Source organism: Enoplosus armatus, chromosome 22 (genome assembly GCF_043641665.1).
Source record: "Enoplosus armatus isolate fEnoArm2 chromosome 22, fEnoArm2.hap1, whole genome shotgun sequence".
Taxonomy (NCBI): domain Eukaryota; kingdom Metazoa; phylum Chordata; class Actinopteri; order Centrarchiformes; family Enoplosidae; genus Enoplosus; species Enoplosus armatus.
The window spans coordinates 10803039-10819564 of NC_092201.1; positions in this window are offsets into that span (position 1 = coordinate 10803039).

Here is a 16526-nt window from a genome sequence, read left to right on the forward strand (position 1 = left end):
TCTTGCCGAGAATTAGATGTGAAGATCGATATTGCCAAATATTATTAGCTTAGTTTAGCAGAAAGACTGGAAACAGGGGAAACAGCTAGCCTGGCTCTCTCTTAAGTAAAACGTAACATGTTAAATTGTTAAATCAATCTTAAAAAATGTATAAAAACCGCAGATTTCTCAAAATATCAGTCTATTCTTGAAAAAAACAAGAAATGAACGCACCTCTACAGTCGATTTTATTTTTTGACCCATTGACAGTAATACAACTAAGTATATATACTATATATACTCGGAGCTAAGTTGGTAATTGAGGTTTGGATAGCTGACAGATGGGCCCCGGATTTTTGGACGTGGATAGATGGGGATACTACTCATCAGATGTTTGGAGTTGTCTGATTAACCCCCCACTCAGATTGCGTTTGGTGCTGCTGTTAAGGGATATACACTATATTGCCAAAAGTATTCACTCACCCATCCAAATAATTGAAATCAGGTGTTCCAATCACTTCCATGGCCACAGGTGTATAAAATCATGCACCAAGGCATGCAGACTGTTTCTACAAACATTTGTGAAAGAATGGGTCGCTCTCAGGAGCTCAGTGAATTCCAGCATGGTACTGTGATAGGATGCCACCTGTGCAACAAGTCCAGTCGTGAAATTTCCTCACTCCTAAATATTCCACAGTCAACTGTCAGTGGTATTATAAGAAAGTGGAAGCGATTGGGAACGACAGCAACTCAGCCACGAAGTGGTAGGCAACGTAAAATGACGGAGCGGGGTCAGCGGATGCTGAGGCGCATAGTGCGCAGAGGTCGTCAACTTTCTGCAGAGTCAATCGCTACAGACCTCCAAACTTCATGTGGCCTTCAGATTAGCTCAAGAACAGTGCGTAGAGAGCTTCATGGAATGGGTTTCCATGGCCGAGCAGCTGCATCCAAGCCATACATCACCAAGTGCGATGCAAAGCGTCGCATGCAGTGGTGTAAAGCACGCCGCCACTGGACTCTAGAGCAGTGGAGACGCGTTCTCTGTAGTGACGAATCGCACTTCACCATCTGGCGATCTGATGGACGAGTCTGGGTTTGGCGGTTGCCAGGAGAGTGTAAAGTTTGGTGGAGGGGGGATTATGGTGTGGGGTTGTTTTTCAGGAGCTGGGCTTGGCCCCTTAGTTCCAGTGAAAGGAACTCTGAATGCTTCAGCATACCAAGAGATTTTGGACAATTCCATGCTCCCAACTTTGTGGGAACAGTTTGGGGATGGCCCCTTCCTGTTCCAACATGACTGTGCACCAGTGCACAAAGCAAGGTCCATAAAGACACGGATGAGAGAGTTTGGTGTATATGAACTTGACTGGCCTGCACAGTCCTGACCTCAACCCGATAGAACACCTTTGGGATGAATTAGAGCGGAGACTGAGAGCCAGGCCTTCTCGTCCAACATCAGTGTGTGACCTTACAAATGCGCTTCTGGAAGAATGATCAAAAATTCCCATAAACACACTCCTAAACCTTGTGGAAAGCCTTCCCAGAAGAGTTGAAGCTGTTATAGCTGCAAAGGGTGGACCGACATCATGTTAAACCCTATGGATTAAGAATGGGATGTCACTTAAATTCATATGCGAGTCAAGGCAGGTGAGCCAATACTTTTGGCAATATAGTGTACATGTCACCAAACTACTCAGAATTTCATGGGTCGGATGTGAGTAATAAAGAAATATTGAGAAGAGGAATCAGTCTGTTAGTGTTAAATTGTACAAAACAAAGTGACTCCTCCATTTTCCCACACAAGATGTGTGCAAGAAAACACTTTCTATTGGCTAGCTGTGCAAATATGCAGGTCAAAATTGAGCAAAGGCGAACTTTGATGAGTCTGTTGAGATTGCACTTAAAACCTGAAACTCCTTCTTGAATCCGTCTGCCACAGTTAAGTGTGACTTCACCCTTACAGGTCCAACAAAACAGAAGAGTGACGTAGACACCGATCAGTCACAGTCCGTACATGCCTACGCAGTCTTGAGAGGAGGTCGAAGAGGGCAAAATAAATGAGAACACCTGTGTGGGTGCATGGTGACTGTGAAGGGCGTTTAAAAGAAAAACCCACCAAAAAGCCTCGTCATAGTTTCATGTGATTCACTACATGTTTTTTTTTTTTGCCTGTGCATTACTAACATTTTCTGTTTCTCCAGATCTTGCTATTCCTCACCTGCCCATCAACTGCTCTCTAGTGTGTTTCCAGCTCCAGCTCATCTCCTGATCTGTCACCTGCCTGCACACCTGCTCCCTATTACTCATCAACCCCAGTACATGTACCCCCCAAGCCGAGAAGGCACAGTTTGCCAGGATACGTCTTGTTACTATATTGTGATCTGCTGAGGCTTGTGTCACATGGGGAATTTGTATTTCTTTCTTATTAACAAGTTGCCCGCTGTGTGATTGTTGAGGGTCAGAGCAAAATAGCTTGTCCACAAAATTGCGATTCAATTGTTTGGCACCAAAGCCAAACCTAATGCTGACATTTTACAGTGTTTGATGAAATTTCTTCTGTTAAACCTTTATTGCAGCTGCACTGTAATTACTTTGACTACAGGTCATGTTGTGTACATTTGGCCAGTCAATAAGAAAACTACACCACCAAACAAACAAGACTCATGAATTTAAAACAGGGCATTGATAGTTTTTTCACTGGTGTTAAAATGCTTTAGGATTTTCCTTTAAACACAATCTATTATGAGATCCAGATGCTGTTGAATGTTGGAGTCCTCACTTTATTCTTCATGACAGAGGAAGCTTATGTGAGCAGTGGAAAAGGCCTTCACTGCGGAGGCTACAGAGTTAGAGCTGTCCTGGGCCACAGGGAGTGGATTGCCTATTTGTTGCATCAGTGGTTTAGCAGTCGCAGAGGAGGGTAGGGGGAGTGGATGCAGGGCCCTGGAGGAAGCGACAGTCTCCAAACTTTTTGGGAACAATTATTGGATTTTCACAAAGTGGCTCTGTGGACATGTGAGTCAGACGCAGAGACAAACAGATGGCCAGACAGAAATTGTATGCATTTGTAAGGGCAAAAATTGCTAAAAGGCATGAATTCATATGGATCTTTCAAGTTTTAATCTCAAATTTTTCAGTCCTGGTTGATTCGATGACACCTGTGGTTACTGTGGTAACAACAAGTGCGGTTTAATACTACAGCAAACACTTGTTTAGCAGCTCCGTCGATGACTGATGATGTCTTGTTTTGCAGATGCGTTTTTTGATAGCCGATCACAATCAGTGCAAACTACAGTGACAAACACTTGGCACATTTCCTGTGGCTGCTTCACAGGAAAAGCCACCCTGTGTCACGCCACTTGAATTCTTTTAATGGGGCACTAGGACGTTCTGTAAGATAGTATTGTTCTGAGTTAATATTGTGCTGGATTAGATACATGCATCGTTTTCCTGTGAATCCCTCGTGCTTAGGTAGGCAACCTGAATCCACTCCGTCACTACTAATAAAACCTCATATACTGAGTGTAAATGCATTGATTGGCTTTTGTAGAAGACATGGCAATTATAAACGCTATCAAAGATGGGGTTTGCTTTCATAAAAATAGTAAGGATCACAATTTTAAGTGGTTTGTGAGAAATATGTGTTTCAAACAAACTGCTGTGGCTTTTGCTGTAAGTGTATAATGTGACACTTCCTGGTGTGTTTTTTTTTTTTCATCAAGTCTTTAGTAATAAAGATACTTAATATATCAAAATGACACGATTCTTTGTTATTTTGACGTTATCTCAGTAAATACGTTGCCCAAGCTGTAGCATCAATTCAACAAATCCTAGATGTTGATTAAAATTCTATGTGAATCCAGAAAACTGATGAGCTGCTAATGCCTGAGGAGCTCTGGCTGCAGGTACAGGCAGCTCACCTCTCTGGCCGGCAGCCAGCTTCTATCCAGGCTGCAGCCACAGAAAATCTAATACAGATGACTTCATCATTTTTGCCTAGTGACCTTTCTGGCATCCTTTCCTACTCCACTCCTCCCTCTCCTCCTCCCCTCTCCCTCCTCCTCCACACACACACATGCTCCTCCTATACAACCTTCCTACAGTCTGCAGCTCTTTAAATGCACACCCTGCCAGTGTCTCTCCTGTATTTCTCTCTCACCTTGCCTCCCCTTCCACCACACCTCCTCTCGTCCTACCCACCACATCCCCTCCCCCTCTCAAGGGCATTATTCATAGTGAGGTTGAACACAGCTTCAAGGTTAAGTGCCAGCGAGTGTGTTACCAAAAACTCTGCTGAGTTGCGCCCGTTGTCGCCGCTGTCGCTGCTCTCATTTGGCAGCTGCACTGATCACATCTCATCCTAAAAACCAATGGGTCCTTGGCCACCGCCACTGCAGGCGAGCGTAAGCGCAGGCAATCAATAGGTTTCAATATGGCCCTGCTGGCGACGGCGAATGAAACTCAATTTTATTTTGCAAGATTGTGCATTTATTAGATGAACAGATATTGATGGCAGTATTGGCAGGCTGCTCCTCTCCAATACATACACGCACACACCAGATTTGGTTTAACGGCAAAGGCTTTAATTCAACTGTAGATGGATCAGTGTTTCTATAGGGACATTACCACTGTCCTGGATGCAGCCGGATGAAGAGAAGTCTGTTTTGTCTCTGTTTGATTATTCTCAGATTGCTGCTGTCTCATACAGGCTTCCTTCCATCTTCTGACATTTTGCCTCCATCCATGTAGTCATACTTTATTATCATCTACATCATCCAGATCTCCCCTTTTGGCTTTTTAATTCTTACATTACTCATAATTTTGATTATATATCCACTTACTAAGTCAGCTGTAACACCTGAACACTACGCGTTGCAATTGAGAGTGTGTAACAAGTTGCAAGCAAGCAGAGAAGTCTATTGTTAACATGTAATGGGAGAATGGTTGAAAAAGTTAGCTAAAAGTAAAGAATAAATGGTTGAAGTGGACAGCTAATCCAGCTACTGTACTTATACAATAATATATATACAACAAGTTATTTTTTACTTTTATTAGTAGTGGTTGCTTGTTAGCAAAATAATGCACTAATAAAACAGTTAGCTAACATTTGTTGTTAAAAGGTAGAAATTGTTAACTTAAAGTAATGGATAAACAGTTGATGTAGTTAGTTAAAAGTATTAGAAAAAAAGTAGTAGTGGATAATGTTGAAAATAGCTGAAAATAATGCCTGATAAATGCTTAGTGTGTGTGTGTGTGTGTGTGTGTGTGTGTGTGTGTGTGTGTGTGTGTGTGTGTGTGTGTGTGTGTATGCTGAGCCAAGTCAGGAGTTAATGCAATTACAGAGGATCAGGTGCCTTTCTCTTTTCCTTATTTGATTAGGACCACTTCACTGGCTGAGTGATCAAACTATACATAAACACACACACACACACACACACATACACACACATACTAAACATGCAACATGTAGACCAGGTGAGCAATCAGAACAGGTTTAGTGGAGGCCTCTCTCTATCCACTCCATCCCTCTTGCCCTTTTTCTTACAGACTCACACTCAGAGCACAGATGCACGCATCACTCTCCTTCTCTTCTTGACTTCCCACAAAAAAAACACACTCGTGTGTGATTGTTTACATTTTCCCAGTGCAGCCTACAACTATCCTTGCCCTCCTTTGCTCACCTCTTCTTCTCCTCTCTCTCTCTCACACACACACACACACACACACACACACACACACACACACACACACACACTGTCATCCGCAGTCCTGGGGATGAGGTCGAGTGGTTTCAAGGTGTTTGGGAGCAAATCATCTATATTTACTGGCCCCACCGCACCAGGTGTAAGGCTTTACTTACAGGTTCTGAGGCTGATGTCCACTTCAGGCAGGTAGCTGTGGAGAGATTTAGTGGGATCATTTGAGGGAGAGGAGAAGCTGTTGGAGCATTATAGGAGCCTCTGACCAAGTGGTGCCATTCGTTACTATATACACTGAATATTAAATATAATATATAATATAAACGTGTAAAGAAATGCACACAAACGCGCCTACTACATGGCTTCTTTTATCGCTGTGAGTCTGTTGAATTAGACACACTTTGCTTTTGGTTATCCTGCACAGTTTGTAGTTATAATGACATGCTGGGAAATGGACACATTACCTGGTTCAGATATATTTGATCTTCACTGCAGGTTACTTTCAATATCATTTTTATTTCATTAGACTTTCAAAGCAGAATTTCATCCGAGAGGTGCCTGCAGTGTGAGGACTGAGTGAAATGTACTGCAAATACACTGCTGTGTAATTTTACCTGAGCAGAAATGTTGCCAACTGGATTTTTTTGATGTGTAAATTTCTCCGCTTGGCATCCTCGAGAGCTCAACTGTTATCCAACAGCCATCTGTCTTTGGCTGAGATATGTGCGGATCAATTTTATTGAGGTTCATATTCGGCGCTGAGGACAACCTTGAGACCAACACGCCTGGCGATGCGATGCTCTAACAAAGGCTACATAGTCAGCTGAGGACACAAAAGCCTGAGTTATTACTTTCATATGTAGGAGGAGGAAGAGGAGGAGGAGGAAGTGAAGGTGGAAATGAGTTACAGACTTGAACTCTCCTCCTGTCCCGGCTCATTTTCATCTCCAAATTACCTAGCCTGGCCTCAGCACGCAATAACTGTAAATCACAGCATGAGAAGAAATGATTTTGCTATTTCCATTGGGCACAGAAGCCACGGTGGTGAATAACAAGATATGGGATGAAAGAGAACCAAAAGACTAATTAGAAAGCATCAATAATGAGTTGTGGGGGTCCCGGGTTCACGGCCACCTGTCCAGAGGTTAATAGATGAAGGGAAACTCGTCCCACTGACATCCCATTGACACTGATGCTCATCATCTCTGAATATGCAATGAGACTCCTTATTCATTAGCTCTCCCTCTCTGACAAAATGAAAAACAGATGATCTGAATCACATTTACAAGCTCCATCATCCTACAGAGTGGACAGGCTTCTCCAGGAGGGGCTCAGTCGGTACGCAGCCCCCCTTCTTGATGCCGAGAGTTGTTTTTTCAAGACATCAAACCCGATTTCCCTTGTCAAGAGCTGTTGTCATAGCGACTCATTGACTGGCTGAGAGGAGCGCTCGCTCTCATTGGACGTGGTTAACATCTCGTGACTGAGTGAATGAGGCAATGTGACAGCGGAGACTTATGATTCGGTTCATTATATTCCGCGACCGACATTTCCTGGCACCTGAAATAAGCACATCAGCTGCGTTTTTTATTTTGTCAGGGAGCACATTCTTCTGTCTGAAGCATTCTCCTGGGCTCTTTGGCAGTGAGGGAGAAGCACCTCATCAACCTGATTTTCATAATGTGATTATCCTTGTTGATTTATGCATAAGACGCAAGATATGCTCCTCGGTTTGCGTATTAGTCTGGGAAATGCAAATCCATTGGATGTGCATTTGAGTAAACTTTGTTTCAACCTCTTTTTTCCTCTCTTTGTACGGCATATACAAAGTCTTACTCTATGGATTAGAACAGTTTAGAAGTAATATCTGACATAATGAGGGATGAAGATAGATCAGTGTGCTGCTGTGCTGCCATGTTTTTTTTTTTTTTTACAGTTACATTAATACATCTTAAAGTGACTGTTGGGATTCTTTGGACATCCAATTACACCTCCCCGACTGAAACTGACATGAAACTGACCCTTTATTTTAAGCCTTTTTCTATTAGTCTTCATACAGTGGCTCATTTGGGAGATTTTGAGTCACCGCTGCACAGAGAGGCCTTGTCACCATGGTAACTCTGCTCCCATGAGGTGAGCAAAGGTTTCCATTTTTGCACTTCTCAAAACATCACATTTTGCAATGTTCAGCGCAACATTTCAGTTAGCCTCCTAGTGTGACACCAACAATACCCAGATGCAAACTTAAAGTCCAACCAGACCAAACCACATTTTTAGACAAAATAAATGCTTCACCTGCTCATTTCTGTTTCAATGATTTCATTTTATTTTTCCAACCCGGTTATAGGAAGCACACTGCATCTCACTCAAATGTTATAATGCAATTAGCATAACAAAAATAATCAGTTATCTGTTTGATTAGCACAGTCATTAGACCATCATTGTAGGATTTATAGATGTAGTTAATGTACAATAGGCTGATGCTCAAGTGACATTGATACCACTGCTTATTAGTGTAATACATCTGGTTTAAAGTGTCCTATGAATTTCCTCTGTATCATTGTCTAATGAGTTGTGATAATGACTGCTGGCCCTATTTTCTACAGCAGATGTGAGCTGCTGTCTATTAGCATATTTTGTTTTCCCCTTCCGGCTACAAGATATTGTCAACCAAAAGTATTTACAAGTAAGTAAGTATACTGGGAATTATGCCTGTGAACAAACTGTACCAAATTAAAGCAGAAAGACGATCACTGAGGTTATTATTTGGAACAATTCCTGTTGCTAAAGTTTTTTTTATGGCTATATATATTGTTTAATTTGTTGCTGTGTTTGTTTAGGCTGGTTTGTGTAAGCACCTGGAATCTGTTATTTCAGCTTTTTTTTTTCTCACAGTATATTTTGAGAAATTCTTTTACTTTGCATCTTTAAGACTGACACAGTGCTGACCCTGGTACATATTATTTGCTGAGTGTCACAACATAACATGCTGCTGTGTTTATTAGCTTCCAGTTATCAAAAGCCCCCCCAAAAAATGAAATGTCATGACAACATTAGAGCTGTCTTCAATCCCCCCCCCCCCCATTTTTAGAAGAAAGTGGAGAAGCTGACACATAGCATTGCACTGTGTCAAAGTTTATGTCTACATCCAACTAGTATATAAACGTAGTTTCTGGGAGACTGGGTTACTACATCCTCTCCAGTGAGTTCTCCTGGGTTCTTCTTCACTTGCTTACATTTGCTTACACTCACTAACTAGTCACTAACTTTGTCATTTGGTGCAGGGCAGGTAGTGTGCAGTAGGTTTCTCAGAGGCTTTTTGGCTAAAAACAACTGTTTGCTACATCTGAAAATGATGCTGATGAGAGTGGTGGTGACACACTGTAAAGGTTTGGGCTGTAAACCAAAACAATGAGCTAAAAGACGCTACGTAGAGCTGAGTGGAACAGCATAATCGGGGGATAACTGCCTGGGTTCATGACTACGAGGGACTCCTTTTCACACACACGTAGTCATTTGATCCATTGTTGATATAAAAATGTTGATTATAGCAGCTTTAATATTACTCTACCATCTTACACGCGTCCTTTTGTGGTAGACTTTTAGACAAATCATTTTGCCTTTCATGAATTTCTGTATGATGATTTCCTCCGGTGTTTTCGTCATACCCAAATTGAATCAGCATGCACTTCTTCAACCATGGCTTTGTGATTTCTCCCCCCTCATATCTGTTGTTGTGTGTGTGTGTGTTTGTACTGGAGAGTTTCATTTGTTGTCTTTGCCTTGCCCCTGAGTTGATTGAGTGCGCCTTGTGTTGTCTTCCACATTCACAGTGTTGCCATTTTTTTCCTTTCAGAAGTAAACAGCGCTGATCTGATTATTTACCCCTTCTGAGTTGATTCCTTTCCTGAGCGTGAATGTCATCAAACTTTTTAATTCTATGCTCTACTTCAGACACTAATTCATCTTGTGTTTCCTGGATTTTCTTCAACACTTCAATTTGATGTTTCTTACTACACTGCCGGAAAAATTGGCTCTGACTTTTCAAGAAAATACTCTCGGATGTGTTTTGAACAGAGACCCTTACCTTTGATTTTCTGCTTCCTCATCACTTTCTACTGAAGTAGCTTTTGGTAAAAAATCTACTTAACCTTACCTTTTTGACATGGTCTGGTTTCTGGTCCTGCACACACAGTGGGAAGGTTTTTGCCTCAATGCACAACCACAACTCAGCCAGTGAAATGGATCTGAAATCTCTTTTCTTTTCTCTTGCCATCTCTTTGTTTTCCGTTGTTCTGTACAGCTGAGACTATATGGAAGAATGGCAGAATAATGAGGAGGAATTCTACTGTGAAATAAGTAAGTGGACTCAAAACCCAGCAAGCAAGCAGGCACTGGGCGATACTAAAGATATCTATCCAGGAAGTTACTAAACCAGTTACCATGTAGATCTTATAACTGATGAGCCTGTGAGGCAAGACAAGAAAAACAAAAATAGAAATCCATTAAGAATAAATTGGAAATTGGCTTAGATAAAGCTGTTTATGTCATACTGGGAAAAACAGGGTAATTTAATCCAAATCTTTCACTGCTCACTATCAACATATCTTTCTTAAAGCCTTATCACATGGACTCCTGCGGAGAACATGGTCGTTTTGACAGTAAGCAGCTATGAGACAAGTACTAAAGAAAGCAAGCCAAAGTATAACGACATAAACAGTTGCCATCTATGAGTAAGTTCTGTCTACGCTGATCCTCTGAATGAACAACAGCAAACGGAAACATTCTTAGGCAATTGAACAACGTCATTAACAGAGTGATGTGAACAGAAATATGACCATTTTAATCCGCCATTTCCGAGCGGCTGGGGGAGAAAAACAACAGCATCAGTTGCTTATGCAAATTCCCCAAACCAAGATACGTTTATTGAGTTACAAAGACCTCTAATGGCTGTAGTAATTATGACTCATGTCCGTCTGGAGCAAAGGAGTAGATCGTGTGATGTTGTTATAGAGCCACAAAGTCAGCAGATGGGGGGAGGTGGTTGGATGGGTTGACTAAACATTGGACTTTGACATGGGAATCACTGTTCCTGTCATACAAGACGAGCAGCACCTAGTTGGTTGAACACACTATAATCCTGCAAAGATATGACGTATGTATGTGTTCTGGAGAAATTCTAGACACAAACTTAAAAAACCCAATTATCTACTATTTATTTGGAAGAGGAGCCAGAAAGGAAGCTAGGGAGTAAATTGTTATCATAACATAACAGGTAGGAATAGTGTCCATTCATTTCTTGAATCATCTTGGTGTAATTTCTTTCACTCTTCCTATGGGGCATGTTTCCACTGCGCACAAGCCAAATCTTTGTGTCCACAGGGTCTGAACTGATCAATGTGAAGCTGTAAAGTCTGATACAAGGTTATCTGGTCCATCTGGTGGCGGAGTGTTGCACCTCAAGCTGTAAATCTACATGTACGTGTAAAGCAAGACAACAACGGTGCTAAAGAGACAAAAACCTGCTAGTTGGTGAGTGTAGCTTTCCTCAGGACAATATCTTGATGTCATTAAAAGGCTTTGATATCACTGAGGAACACATGAAACAGACCACACATTAAAACACTAATTTCCACTTTTTTGAAATCACTTACTATACATAGTCGAGAGATATCCATATCATAGTCCTTTAGAGAAATATAACATTGACTTTGAATCTGTATAGCGCTGTAGGATAGATGTACTTTTGCTTAGCAGAAAGGAACATCAGGGTGGCCATGGTTCAATGTACAAGGGAGCTTTCCAAATGTCCTCATGTAATGTGTAATCTATGATGACTGAAACTAGAACATAATATTCTAAGTAGTTAAAGTTAATTGCCCTCCGTGGCAGTGTTGTGCGTGTGTGACTCAGGGGAGATGTTATTGTCATTCTGTTGGATAGTTTTACATTGAGTGTTGCTGACGATGATTGCTTTCTGATCGGATGTGCGCTGTACCTGCATGACTGTGAGAGACACAGAGAGAGATGTGTGTTTACATATTGACTCATGGGGGCATATGATCACAACTGTGACATTCAGTTTAAAAATACAACATAATACAAGGCCTGTTTGGTTCATGAGTTTGCAGTACAAGAAAGGCCTGTTATTACGAAACCCCAATAGTCCAAAAATGTCCCATCGGACCAAAAGCCTGTTTGTTCAAAAGTCTGTTATCCCGAAAACAAAGGCCCATTGCTCTGAAAACACACACTCTCCTACAGTTGTTAGTTCAGTGACTGCCTTTTGGCAAGAAAGCAAATTATTTCCAAAAATGTTGAGCTATTCCATACATGGAGTGATGTAAGCTTAACTAAACCAAACTTAACCTTCGCAAGAAATGAAAGTGGAGCATCAAGTTTGTGTATAATATTTTTTACATAATATTTACGTGGCTTAATAACTTATTTGAGGCTTTCACATAGACATGCTGGAGGAGCAGCTCTGGACCTGAAATGAACCCATCACATCTTACCTTTAGGTCTTGCTGTACAACAAGCACCAAATTTTGTATTTTGGACAGACTCTGCTTTTGGCAATGAGCAAAGACATTGTCAGGAAACAACCAGATTTATTTTTGTTAGCGTTGCCTGGTAGGAGTACAAGTAAAGGAGATTGGCAAACCATAAATGCTGAGGACAAAAATACTGGATGATTCATTTTCAATCACTTGCAAACCGCTTTTATCAAGGAAAGGTTTTGATGGGAGAGAGTTTGTCTGCCTTTGTTCACAAAATAATTTCCTCATTAGAACCACAGAGGGTCTTAAATCCCCAGTGACCTCCTGCACACAACAACATCCTGAGACAGCCAAGAGACATGTTGACTGGGACTGCCAAAAATGGAAGGTGATAGACAGAGAAACTGGGTTTACCCAGAATAGGGACTGCAGTGACCTCTCTGCCTTTGTGAAACCCCCTTTACTACATCTGATAGCAAGACTCAACAGTTGAGTTTAATCTTGCAACGGGGCTGAATAACACCCCTGTCCTCAGCTGTTATTTTTAACCTTTATTTAACCAGGAAGTCCCTTGAGATGGAAATGTCTTTTCCGAGGGAGACCTAGCCAAGACACACCAGTTACAGTTTAAACAGAAATAAAACACGACAGACAGGAAATACAATCATCAAACGCTGTGTGTTTGAGACTAAATCCAGTGGTTTGGTTCTACCAAACCAAACCAATCTGAAGAAAAACACCTTCACTTTCACAGTTGGACTGTGGTTTCATCAGTTGAGTGAGGACTGTGTTGTTGTTCTGAGGCACAAGACTTCCATTCAGCTTATGAAACGACACATTTGGTCTGTCACAGTCATCCTTGGTACAACATTTGTGTTAACAGCTCAGAGGTGTTGAAAAAGTGTTGAGGGAAGTGGCATAGAGGACTATGGATCTGGCTAAATCGTGATATTTTCTGTGTCAATCCTGCATTATGCAACTGCCTTGCAATGTGTCAGCGCCAATTAATTTTGATCAAATTCGTTGTGCCCCAGAGGTACTTAAATGTAAATGCAACTGCTTTTATTATTCTTAAAGCCAATGTTTGAAGTTATCAGTACACGTAGTTAAATGTGCCAAATGAGCATTCCTCTGGAAGCTCAGTATTTGTTAAATGATGTTTCATTAGGCCCTGCAGTGGGTATCAGGCTATGTTGTCATAAATCTACTGAGCCCTCTGACAGGCAGCACCATTCCCTAGCCCTGACCTAACATACCTTTAAACTGCCTTTGAATCCTAACCAAGAGCAGTTACTCGGCGGCTTGCCGCTGCCTTGTATCTGCTTAGTGGCTGGCTCCACTGGCTTGATAGGCAGATTCATCTGAATGCTGTGGCCCGCTCAATCAGCCAACACCACCGTTACTGTTTATCTAGTTCCACTAGTCTTACAACTAGTTAGCAACCCCTCTGGTATGAAAAACTTTTCATGAATAATTTATGTCACTGGGGGGTTGCCAAATTCAGGAGTTTCTGAATGTCACTGAGTGGCTTTAAAAGCTGTCTGAAAACACCCTTTGATGTTATTTATTAACTATGTTTAACACTCAAAAGTAAAATGCCACCAGATTCTGCTTCAAAAATTACTAAATTCTGATTGGTACACAGAAGTTTGTGACATCACCTTTTTCCAAATGAACCCCACCCACTTCAAAGCCATGAGAAAAGCAAGGACGAAAACACATACAGAATTATTTAATGTGAAAAAACCAAAGCTGCTCTTTTTTTGGCATATTATTTTGTGTTCATGTAGGACCACATTGCTCATAATTAGAGGCTGATTAAGAAAATATTTTCTCAGGGCCTTTAATATTCTTGCCTACAGAATTTACAAATGCTGCAATTCCTTCTAAATCTCTGTGGTCTCTGACATGTCTTGTATTAGACAGCAAGGATGTTGCTATTTGCCAGATTTGCACTATAAGTACCTTTGCACAAGCAATCAATTCAGCTCACGCATGCTGACAAATATCAACACACACACACACACACACACTTACAAACAAAAGCTGATGAAAGGAGGCCTAATAAATCAGGTATGAAATGCAGGTTGTATGTGATGAACATGTTTGTCTGTGCGCTGCATGTCTTACCTCTCAGATGTTAATTCATTGATTGTCTGACAGGATGACAGGTTGCCTGTGTTTATATTTACGTTCTACTTTATCACCATGCGTGTGAGATTTGTAGGCGTGTTGTATTTATAAAACCAGCAAATTAAAATTTTATTTCCTGGTACCACATATAAGAATGTACAGCTGCGTCACGAAAGAGCATTGACACGGAAAAAGAAGCTCAACAGGCACTGACAAATACAAGCGCAAGTAAGAGAAGTGGAATGTTTCCTGTCATTAAAGCCAGCTTCCTGTCACCAGAGAGGTGAACACGGAGGTGCAGTAAACACTCAAGGGGTGACAGCGCTGATGGAAGGGAAAACAGCTGCCTATAAATAACATCAACGCATTCACCGGCCCCTGTAAAAAATGATGATAAAATACATGTGAACCCTGAATGCCTAGTAAAAGGAGTGACAGATATACAGTGCACAGCTAACTGATGATAATTGGCTCCTTCTTAGCTTGTGCTCCGCTGTTCATTTTTTACTAGAGGAAGTGATAAAGATAAGGTTGCCTGTTGAAGAGGAGGGGGAGAGTGACGGTGAGTTGCGAGGTACGTGCATCACACAGCTGAACAACACTTGTTTTTTCATATTTATTGGAATTGTAGGCAGTAAACCAGCAGGGACAGTTTTGGTGATTTGCAGGTGAAAAGACATCTTGTCATTTAGGTTTAAACTTTAGCATTTCTTAGATGAAACACGCTGTATGTTCAGAGATAAGACATGTTAAGACAACAGTTATATGCACCCTACCTGTCTACATACATCAGATTTAACCCTGTATTGATCTGTATGCCTGAATCCAGTGAAATTCTAGATAAGATTTGATATGAATTCTTCAGGTAATTTATTCATGTATTTTCAAATGTGAGAAAGGACCGTCTCACTTTGTTGATGATCACAGCTCATAGACATATTCTATGGCACCTGTGATGATCACTGGTGAATGTGATTGCTTTAATCGAATGGATCGACAATTTGGGGAACACGCTTTTTCGCTTTCTTCCAGAAATTGAACGAGGGGATTAATACCACTCTCATATCTGCATGCTATTTATGAAGCCAGAGCCAGGCGACGATTAGCTTAGCTTAGCATAAAGCCTGGAAGCAGGGTGAAACAGTTAGCCTGGCTCTGTCCAAAGGTGCAACTTGCTTCATGCTATGCTAAGTTAAGTTAATCACCTGCTGGCTTTAGCTTCATATTTAGCATACAGACAGCAGGTATAGATTTCTCATCTAACTTTCATCAATAAAGCAAATAGGCGTATTTCCCAAAATGTCGAACTGTTTTTTGAGGAATAACAGACCAAAATAGAATGGGAAGTACTGCTAAATGATAGTCTATGTGCAGAGTGACCATCCAATAATCACATTTGGGGAAGTCATTCTTCATGTCCTTTTATCTCTTTATGTTCCTCCAGAGGCAGGGGAGGTGAACCACAATACCATATCTTTACATGTAGATGGTCTGTCTTCCTTTGGTGGGGAATTGACTGTGTGTGTGTGTGTGTGTGTGTGTGTGTGGTGGGGGCTGCCGGAGCAATCAGCCTTGCACCGAGTGACCTTGTTTAATTCAGCACATACATTGCGGCGCTCACACACACGTGCCCACACACAGCCAGAGGCGTGAGGCACGCAAACACACAGTCATGCACACACATGCTTACAGTCATGCACACAGACACACAACACGGATGTGCAAACACACACACACACACACACACACACACATGCTTACAATCATGCACGCAGACACACAAGCATGCTCACCCTGAGGCCGAGGACATATTTTGTCATTGGTGCTTATCAACGGATATAAACCACAGACAAGGAAAGTGTCTGTGTGCTGCTTATGCTCGCTACTCTTTATGGGGTTTTTATTTTGTTCCATGATTATGTGCTTGTGCTGCATAAATAGTACCTCTGCATACAGCATATATCACCCATGCATGTGCTCTCCACCTCATCCAGGCAAAGACTAGTGGGAATCAATATACTGCTGTGATCATTTCTTACTAGAATCATCATTCATATGATAATGTGGATAGATCTGTACACAGAAAATGATTTTCCCCCCTTGATTCACCTTACACTACCTTGCCTGCTAGAATAAAAGCAATAAAAGAAAAAACACCACTGCAAAGCTGAGCTAATTAAATTGGATGAGCAGTGTGTGCCGATACTAGAGAGTAATG